Below are 9,270 nucleotides of genomic sequence, written 5' to 3'. Positions count from 1 at the left end.
CTCTCATTTTGATGTCTTTTTTTGTGTTGTTGATAGTTTCTTCATTCCACTTAACTTTCTGTGCTGAGTCGTTTTTCTTTATATATTTCTTTTCATTGTTCATTGATTTGTATTTGCTAAGTCTTTACATTTTTCTTGTTTTTAATTTTGATGCGTAGGATTGTTAGTTTCCTTTGTGGTTACCTTAATATTTACCCATATTTTTCTAAGTTTAAATCAATCTTTTATTTCTTTGTATCCCCTTGACTTCCTCTCTATATGAAAGAGCTATGACTACATTATTTAGTCCATCTTTTTTGTTTTAATGTTGTCATCTTTTACATACTGACGTCTCTGTTTCCCTATTTTCAGTGTTTTAGCTTTATTTGTGACTTCGCTATCAGGGTTGAAATCTGGTTGCTCTGTCCTGTGTTCTAGTCTTGGGTTGTTATCTGATGTTACTGATATTCTAACTGAAGGATTCCCTTTAGCACTCCTTGTAATTTTTGTTTGGTTTTTACAAATTCCCTAAACTTCTGTTTATCTGGAAATGCCCTAATTTTGCCAAAACTGAGAGACAGTTTTGCGGGATATATAGTTCTTTTGCTGGCAATTTTTTTCCTTCAAGGCTTTATATACGTCATCCCATTACCTTCTTGCCTGCATGGTTTCTGCTGAGTAGTCTGAGCTTTGTCTTATTGACTCTCCTTTGCAGATGACTTTTTATTTATCCCTAGCCACTCTTAAAATTCTTTCTTTATCTTTGGTTTTGGTAGTTCAATTATAATGTCTTGGTAACTTTCTTCTGAGATCTACCTTGTGTGGGGTTTGGTGAGCTTCTTGGATAGCTATCTTCTCATCTTTCACAGTATCAAGGAAGTTTTCTGCCAACAGATCTTCAACAATTCTCTCTGTATTTTCTGTTATCCTCCCCCTTTCTGGTACTCCAATCACTCATAGGTTATTCCTCTTGATAGAGTCCCACATAATTCTTAGGGTTTCTTCATTCTTTTTAAATCCTTTTATCTGATTTTTCCTCAAATAAGCTGGCGTCAAGTACTTTATCTTCAATCTCACTAATTCTGAGTTCCATTGCCTCAATTCTGTTCCTATGACTTTCTATTGAGTTGTCTAATTCTGAAATTTTATTGTTAATCTTTTGGATTTCTGTTTGCTGTCTCTCTATAGATTCTTGCAGCCTGTTAAATTTGTCATTATGCTCTTGTATAAGCTTCTTAAGTTCCTCTATTGCTTTGTCTGTGTGTTCCTTGGCTTGTTTTGCATTTTGCATGATTTCCTTCCTGATATCTTGAAGAGTTCTGTATATTAATCTTTTTAATTCTACCTCTGGTAATTCCAAGAAGTTCTCTTCCTCTGGAAGATTTTTTGATTCTTTGTTTTGGGTGCTTGCTGAAGCCATTATGGTGTGCCTCTTTATGTGATTTGATATTGACTGTTGTTTCTCAGTCATCAGTAAGTTATTATATTTATTTATTTTATGTTTGCTTACTGTGTTCTCGTTTCTCGTTTTGTTTTGATATGCCCAAACAGGCTGCTCGTGTGAGCTAGTTTGATCAGTGGCACCTCTGAAGCTCTCACATCCTGTCACCAGGTGGTCAGATCTATTACTAGGTAGTGAGCCCAGGAAACCTTTTACTTTTCTTGTATGGATTCAGCTCAGGTGTCCAGGTAGTCAGTCACCAAGTGTGTGGTGCAGGTTTTCACCTACAGTTCTAGATGGGCAGGGGTGATTGGAGTAGGCAAAGGTATCTGGCTGCAGTAGGGGGTCATGCGCTAAGCAAGACAGGAGGCTGACAGCTGCCCCTGAATGTCTGAGAGGAAAGAACATCCCTGTTCCCTAGAGCCGCAGGTGGGTGGATTTTGCAGCCAGACTATGGGCACGCGATGCTGTTGGCTGTAAGGACTGGGAGGCACCACTTATTCTTGGACCCCTGACATGGGTGGCTAGGTGGCGTGGGTGGAGCTACCAGTCCTCAGGCCCCTGATGTGGGTAAAGACCCTGCTTAATGGGCAGAGCAGTGTCAAATGTCGAATCTGCCACTCTACCATATAGCTGATATAGCTGAAACTAGGCTTCAGCCTACGCTGTTGAAATGGGTCCAAACAGATCTATGCAGGGGTGGATGCCATTCAGAGTCCATGGACTCCTTATGCCTGTGCCATGGCAAAGGAGCTGTGCCTGCCCTGAGTTCCCCACTTAGGGGAGCTAGCAGATTATTTTTTCCTGTTTGTTAATTTGTTCCCTCTTCAAAGCCGGGAGAGTGGTTCAGAGTGCTGGATGGGACCTACTTCTGGCCCAGGGGATGTGGCAATTGCTGAAGCCAGCCCGACCCAGTGCAGAGTGGAGAGGAGGTGGGTAAATGGGAGAGAGTTTCTTCCCAAAGGTAGTATTTTTTTTATCTGCACAGTAGGTTAGATGCATCAAGTTATCTTTCACTGATTGAGTGCTGTTTCTTGCTGGTTCTGGAAGTTTGAGCCAACTCTCTGCCACTCGGTCTCTCCTGACATGGAAAACGCGTCTCAAGCGCCACTGTCTGCCTCATTGTGCACGCCAGCTGATCCAGCCTAGAGGGTGCCAGTTTCTGCCGGGTCAGGTCTGGCAACTCCTCACTGCTTCTAAACCATCTCTCCCTCTGCCTGCTGCTCAGTCCATTTCCTCAACTTTGCCTTTGATGTTCACGGCTCCTAAATTGTCATATATAATCGATTCACTTGTTTTTTTCAGATCTTTGTTGTAAGAGGAACCACAGGAAGCATCTGACCACTCCACCATCTTGGCCTCACTTCCAAGATTTATGCTGTTAATGAATCAAACTGGCTGCTACATGGAGAATGTAAAATCCAGGAGAAAGAATGAGCAAGGCAGTATATCGAACAAGTAAGCACAATGTATGAAAGTAAATATTGTGATGAATACAATAAGAGCGGGCTTCTTTGAATGAAGTATACAAACAGTGATCCTATACTCAGGCCACAAGCATTATGGTGGCCAAAAGAAGCAATACTTTAACACGTACACACATAATAAAAAGTTAAGAAGGTAACAAGTGTTGTAGATACAACTAGTGGTCTCTGTTCATCCACAGCAAAAGAGAAAGAGGAAACCAAAGACACAGAGAAGAAGCTAGTCTACAGGATTAACAGTCTACACGAACCATGGCCTCATCTACCTGAGACTAGAAGAACTAGGTGGTGCCTGACTACCAGTACCTAGTGTTCTGATTAGGGTCACAATAGATGGACCCTGATAGAATAGGACAAAATGTAGAACAGAACCTCAAATTCCTTAAAAAAAAAAAAAAAAAAAAAAGCATCAGACTTACTGGACTAGTTGAGACTGGAGGACTCCCTGAGACTATCTCCCTGAGAAACTCTTTAAATCTTGAATCAAAACTAGCCCCTGTGGTCACCTTTTAGCTAAATAACAGACTGTATCACAAAATGAAGAGTATCATCCATGAGTACTACGATTCTTTAAAAAATCATCTGTACAAGACCAAACAGTCAACAGTTACTTTATATCAGAGATGAAAATGGAAGGGGATAGGGAAACTAGACTAATGGAAACAGGACAACCACAACGGAAACATTGAGATTGTTCACACATTGTAAAGAATATAGCTGATGTCACTGAACAACTTGTGTAGAAACTGTTGAATGAGAACCTAAACTGTTGTGTAAACCTTCTCTGACAACACAGTAAAATATTATTGAAAAAAAAAAAAAGTTGCAAGTGCTATGAAGAAAAATGAAATAGGGAAAAAGCTTAGAGTGATGTTTTAAACAAGATGGTCAGGAAATGACATGACGTTTGAGCAGAGACCCAAGTGAGGACTTTGAGGAGATGTGGAGACAGCGATTCAGCAGAAGGACTGGCAGGGCCAGATGAACGAGTGTGACTGCTGTGCTGAGGAACAGCGGGAAGGCAGGGAAGGCTGGCACAGAGGGTGCAAGATGGAGATTGGCAGGAACGCAGGAAATGAAGTCGGAGAGAGCTGGAGGTTGGATCATACAGGACCTTGTAATCGTGATAAGGACTTTCAATTTTATTCTAAATGGGACCCACTGGAGAGATTTGTGGAGGGAACTCATGTGAAGTAAAGGTGCTATGAGTGTGCAAAACAGAAGTGGGCCTGATCCAGATGGGGTGCTTGGGGAATGGCTCTCAGAGGAAGTGACTTTTTTAAATTGTTGTAGTTTAAGTGAAAGTTTACAATTCAAGTTAGTCTCTCCTACAAAAATTTATACATACAGTATTACGTGACCCTAACTGCTCTCCCTATACTGTGACAGCACACTCCTCCTTTCCACCCCTGATTTCCCATGTCCATTCAGTCAGCTCCTAACCCTCTCTGCCTTCTCATCTCACCTCTGGACAGAAGTAACCCATTTAGTCTCATGTATTTACTTGAGCTAAGAAGCACGCTCTTCATGAGTATCATTTTATGTCCCACAGTCCAGTCCAATCTTTCTCTGAAGAGTTGGCCTTGGGAATTGTTTTAGTTCTGGGTTGACAAAGAGTGCAGGGGCCACACTTTCTGGGGTCCCTCTAGTCTCAGTCAGACCATTAAGTCTGATCTTTTTACTGGAATTTGAGTTCTGCATCCCACCCTTCCCCCGCTCCATCAGGGACTCTCTGATGTGTTCCCTGTCATGGCGGTCATTGGTGGTAGCCAGGCACCAGCCAGTTTTTCTGGTCTCGGGCTGATGAAATCTCTGGTCTATGTTGCCCTTTCTGTCTCTTGGGCAAATACTTTCTTTGTGTCTTTGGTGTTCTTCATTCTCCTTTACTCCAGGTGGTTGGGACCAATTGATGCATCTTAGACAGCCGCTTGCTAGCTTTTAAGATCAGAGGAGGTGACGTTTACATTAAAATGGGAAGGATGAGGAAGACAGGTGTCTAATAAGGATCAGCTAGGGCACTGCAGAAGAGGGATCAGCCAGGACAAAGTCATGGTGCAGGAAACTGCTGAACGCACTGGAGAAACAAAAAGGCCAGCGAGGTGAACAAGAGTGAGAAGGAATGAGGGAGAGAGAGAGAGAAGGCAGGAGCACAGCAGGCACCTAAAGGCCATGCTAAGGATTTATGCTCTGGATTATCTAGGGTGTTTCAAGTGTATTAGGAACCTACTAATTTTCAGTAAGGATCCCTGACGGTACAGTGGTTCAAGCGTTTGGCTGCTAACTGAAAGGTCGGTGGTTCGAACTCACCAGCAGCTCCTCGGTAGAAAGATGTAGTAGTCTACTGCTGTTAAAGATTACAGTCTTGGAAACCCTATGTGGGCAGTTCTACCCTGTCCTATAGGGTCACTGTGAGTTGGAATTGACTCAACGGCAATGGGTTTGGTTTTTTTTTTTTTTTTTTGATTTTCATATTTTCCCCAAAGATGCAGTAAAAATAGGACCACCCCCAGCCTTTTTGATACATACAGTATATGAATTGTACCACTGTCATCACTATTGCATCTTCCTCTTTAATGTTTACCTGAAAACACCCTTTTCCTTCGAGGCTCAGCAACATTTTCCTCAAATTACTTTTCCAATCTGTCCTTTATTAAATGTGTATATTTTTCAGTTTCAGGATTTGGAAAAGTAAAACTCTGGTTACTAGACTCAGTACTTGTCCCCTATTCTTTAACTGAAGAGTGGATATATTCATTCCTGTGTCTATTCAGCAGATATACTGAGTGCCAGCAATGTGCCAGGCCAAATGCTTAGAGTCCTGAATGACACAAAGATAAATACGACTTAGTTCCTGCCCTCCTGGAAATATAGCAAATTCACTGTGTTGTGGGGCTAGGGATTTTAGTACATGAATGTCAAGTAATATATTATTAATTTTCAGTCCCACCATCACCAAGCATCTTATAATCACTGTATTTATTCATCTTTAGAAGGACATGATTAAGGGGGCAGCTTGTGGGAAAGAAGTGTAATAACTGTGATGTAAGATATTTGTAGGGACTAATGGGATATTTTAAAACTAACAGAGCTATCATTTATTTCCACAGGCAACATTCCACAAATGAGATTTGAGGTTATTATTATAAACTTTTTAATAGAGATCTAATGACTCCAATTTAATACCCCAATCTCAGGCAGGTGGGAGAAAGCTCTGTCATGTAGACATTCAAAGGAAAAAACATTTCTCTTTTTTTAATTGTTGCTTGGAAAATATTCTTTATTTTTAATCACAAATTCACTTTAAATGCTTGACATATAATTTAATACCTAAAAATACTCTAGCTAAATTATTTGATAATATTTAAAGAATGTTACTTCTCCGGATAGACATGTTTCACACAATAGTTTTCGATTAATCCTGAAAAAAAATCACTTGATAATCACTATTAATGATTGACTGATTAATAAATTAACAGTTTATTCAGTAACATAGATGGCAATGGATCAATAAAGTTAGTAATTTGAGAATTGCTCACTGTGCAATTCTGCACATTAGTAATACTAAGCCAAGGAGTTGACATGTTTGATATATATTACACTCAGTTGCATTACATATTTCTGCACGTTATTCGATCAACAAGAAAACATGTACAAAATGTCAAGCTTTCTTCCTCTCCTTTTCTATCTTCTAAAGCAGCTCAATGATTTTTGGGGATTAGTTAGTACAATACAGACAGCATAAGGGGAAAAGTTCAAAATGGCACTTACCACCAATGCCAGTACTCATGTCATTATGGGCGTAATTAAGGATGTTATTAATTTTTGTGTTGATTCATTTTTCTTTAGAACATAAGTCAAAGCCATTAACTTGAATTTGCGGTATATACACAATACATACACAGCCTTACACAAAATAATTTTCATAAGTAACATTACATTTTAAAATATTGGGAACTGAGTATCTGTGCTGATTTGTACTTTGATTTAATAGAAGAAGAAGAGAACGTTTAACTAGGGACGGTTATACTGATAATAAAGTTCTCAAAGTTAAAAATGTCTTCGTCTCCTTTTGTACTTACCACAAGCTACACAATGTCCTGAGGATTCATTATGAGAAAAATGTCAATCACAGCTTTAAGACCTTAGCTTGGAAGGAACTAATGAGAAAGCAAACTGGAAGGTGAGACTTCATCTTTGTTTTCAAATAAGTGGTCTTAATTTTTCTTCTAATAGAAAAAGTTTAAATCAGTTTATTATAAATATATCTAAACCATTACTTTTTGCAGCTTTCAGGTAAAGTCCAGCACTTCGTTTATACAAAGTCTATGAGGTCAGTAGAGATCATCTAATCTTCAAATTGTGACATCATCCATTCAAGTCCTTGGCACAATCCCTCGCCAGTAAGAGCACAGCATGCCTGGATATGCCACTGATGATCTTTAACAGAAGTGAGTTTCAAAACCTGGGAGATTTCTGCTACAGTCATGTATCCTTTAACATCTGTTTATTAGCAAAAATCAGCAATCCAGCTTTCCTTAGGCCCTCATGTGCTAACATTGTACAGAGTTCTTCTTTAGTTAGTGAAATCCTTTGTCTGTACTGTCCACAACAACTATGACGAACTCGGTGTTAGTACAGTAAGTGTTCCAGGAAGAACGAAGAGATTCTTGGCCACCAGTGTCCCACATTAGCAAATGTGTACTATCAACCACTATTCTCTTCTACATTACTTCCTATTGTAGGGGATGTATATACAACTTCATTCATAGGAAACTGGTAAAGGATGGTAGTTTTCCGCACATTATCCAGCCCAACAATGGTAACTTTGTGCTCCTGGTGATTGAACAGTCTCCATACCCTGGTGTCTTAATCTTCTAGTGCTGCTATAACAGAAATACCACAAGTGGATGGCTTTAACAAAGAAATTCTCTCACAGTCTAGTAGCCTATAAGTTCAAATTCAGGGTGTCACCTCCAGGAGAGGGCCTTCTCTCTCTGTCAACTCTGGAAGAAGATCCTTCTCATCAATCTTCCCTTAGGCTAGGAGCGTCTCTGCCCAGGAACCTCAGGTCCAAAGAATGCGCTCTGCTCTGGCAGTGCTTTCTTGGTGGTACAAGGTTCCCATGTCTCTCTGCTAGCTTCTCTCTTTTATATCTCAAAAAAGATTGGCTTAAGATACTATCTAATCTTGTAGACTTCATCAGTATAACCGCAGCTAATCCATTTTATTACATTGTAGTGATAAAGAGTTTACAACACATAAGGAAATCACATCAGATTACAAAATGGTACACAATCATACAGTACTGGGAATCATGACTCGGCCAAGCTGACAGACATTTTTGGGGGACACAATTCAATCCATGACACCTGGTAAAAAGAGAATTCCCATTCTCAGGCAGCGGGCCCCCCTCCAGCCTCCCAGGCCGCCTCGCCTCCCCCCCCCCCCCAGGCTGAGGCAGAGGAGGCAGACGCGCCAGGCCTCCGCCTCTGCTGCCACTGCTGCTCCCGCGCTTGCCGCCGGCCCGCTTCCTAGGAACCGGAGGGAGGCCAAAGCCCAGGCCGCGCCGCCGCCGGCGAGGCCCCGCCGCTAACGCTGCGACACTTACCAGGCTCACAGACATGGCCGCCGCGCTGCCTGCAAAGAGCCTCGCAGGCCGCCGTGCTCCCCCTCCCCGTTCCTCTCGGGTGGCTGCCGTAAAAATATTTCTGTAGAGAACCAAACCCTTACTGTGCACAGTATTTTTCATATTAACACAGCTTTTTAGCTAAGTAGCTTGGAAATTCGTGTTGCATTATGACATCAGGGTCAGAATAATGTAATAACGTCTCAGTGCAAACCCTCTTATAATAAGGGTGCTGAGGCTAGAAAGGAAATGACGCCCAACCCAGCCACATCTATTATTCCATTCAAGGGGAAAATTTCTACTATAGTGCCATGACACAGACTTTAAGAATTAAAAAAAAAAAAAAAAAAGACATTCTGATCTCAAGTCTATTTCTCTGTTGAAAAACTATCACTAATATACATAAACCAAGGAGCTAAACATCTAACATCAATCCAACCATAATAAATAGCTTGGATGACAAGCTGTCTAGCACTGTGCTGTCCATTATGGGAAACCTGGCTATGTGGGGCTGCCCTGGTGGCACAGTGGTTAAAGTGCTCAGCTATTAACTGAAAGTTGGGTGGTTCAAACCCACCAGCCACTACACAGGACAAAGATGTGGCAGTTTGCTTCTGTAAGGATTTACAGCCTTGGAAACCCTATGGGGTAGTTTTACTCTGTCCTACAGGGTCACTATGAATCAGAACTGACTTGATGGCAGTGGGTTTGGTTTTTTTGGTTTACTGAACACTTGAAAT

The 9,270-nt window shown here is 41.0% G+C and overlaps 1 protein-coding gene and 1 pseudogene across 1 annotated transcript in view; both read right to left on the bottom strand.

Annotated features, from left to right (window-relative positions):
• SH3GL2 (SH3 domain containing GRB2 like 2, endophilin A1) overlaps positions 1-9,270 on the bottom strand; it is a 191,221-nt gene that overhangs the window by 29,697 nt on the left and 152,254 nt on the right. The window lies entirely within an intron of this gene.
• Positions 7,105-7,852, bottom strand: LOC105756139 (ADP-ribosylation factor-like protein 5A pseudogene; annotated as a pseudogene).

Source organism: Trichechus manatus, unplaced genomic scaffold, assembly GCF_000243295.1.
Source record: "Trichechus manatus latirostris isolate Lorelei unplaced genomic scaffold, TriManLat1.0 scaffold00025, whole genome shotgun sequence".
NCBI lineage: Eukaryota > Metazoa > Chordata > Mammalia > Sirenia > Trichechidae > Trichechus > Trichechus manatus.
Note: the sequence above shows the minus strand (reverse complement) of the source record. Positions and strands in the feature narration are given on the sequence as shown.